Source organism: Octopus bimaculoides, chromosome 23 (assembly GCF_001194135.2).
Source record: "Octopus bimaculoides isolate UCB-OBI-ISO-001 chromosome 23, ASM119413v2, whole genome shotgun sequence".
NCBI classification, from domain to species: domain Eukaryota; kingdom Metazoa; phylum Mollusca; class Cephalopoda; order Octopoda; family Octopodidae; genus Octopus; species Octopus bimaculoides.
Genome location: NC_069003.1, coordinates 35,732,689 through 35,733,529, shown reverse-complemented (window position 1 = coordinate 35,733,529; position 841 = coordinate 35,732,689). Strand labels below are relative to the sequence as shown.

Genomic DNA, 841 nt, shown 5'->3' with positions numbered 1-841 from the left:
ATATGCATATACATATATATATATATGTATATATATATGTATATATATGTGTGTGTATATATGTAAGTATGTGTATGTGTGTGTGCGTGTACATATATACATATACAAAGACACACACACACACATATATACTATATATATGATACAATATAATATATATATATATATATATTTCTCGCTTTGTACTTGTTATTTACGCCTTTATAGGGATATAGATAGACAGATAGATGAACAGACGAATGAACGAACGGGAAAATAGATGTCTGAAAGAAGCTGATATTACATTCATACACACATATACGCATATACATGTATGCATGTGAATGTATATTCTTACACAGTGAATAAGCTTCAGAAATACAAAATCTGCAACAAAATATCTGAAAGGAATGAGTTGGCTAAGGAAAAAGAAATTGAAGCTATAAAAAAAAGTTCGATTTTGCTTTCCAACAGCACTAAAGTACTACTTTATTTTTCAGGTAGGTTGGCATAACACATTTGTTAATTAATGTAACATACAGTATTTTGTTGTGATGTTTCTTAGCATATTCAGTATTTTGCCGCTTTCATACATGTCTAGAAATATATGCATTACGATCCGCGCATAATATATTTCATTGTTTCTATGCAGTTTTCTTCGTCAATAACCAGTAACATGAAATTAACTGTCAAAGTACATTTAAGAAAACCAATTTTCAAATTATCATCATGTATTTCTACTTTTGCACAATTACCAATACATGTAATTACTATTATCCTGTCATACATACATACAAACATACATACATAGATACACACATACACACACACACACACACACATACACACACACACACACACA

At 29.3% G+C, this 841-nt stretch overlaps 2 protein-coding genes across 4 annotated transcripts in view; one reads left to right on the top strand and one right to left on the bottom strand.

Moving 5' to 3' along the window:
• The window catches only part of LOC106882622 (protein Wnt-9a), a 277,020-nt gene that overhangs the window by 142,467 nt on the left and 133,712 nt on the right, over positions 1–841 (bottom strand). The gene's annotated exons all lie outside the window — the stretch shown is intronic.
• LOC106878311 (protein Wnt-1) overlaps positions 252–841 on the top strand; it is a 105,190-nt gene continuing 104,600 nt past the window's right edge. Inside the window, exon 1 of the mRNA XM_052975983.1 lies at positions 252–479. The gene's annotated coding sequence lies outside the window, so the exon portion shown is untranslated. The remainder of the gene's footprint in view (positions 480–841) is intronic.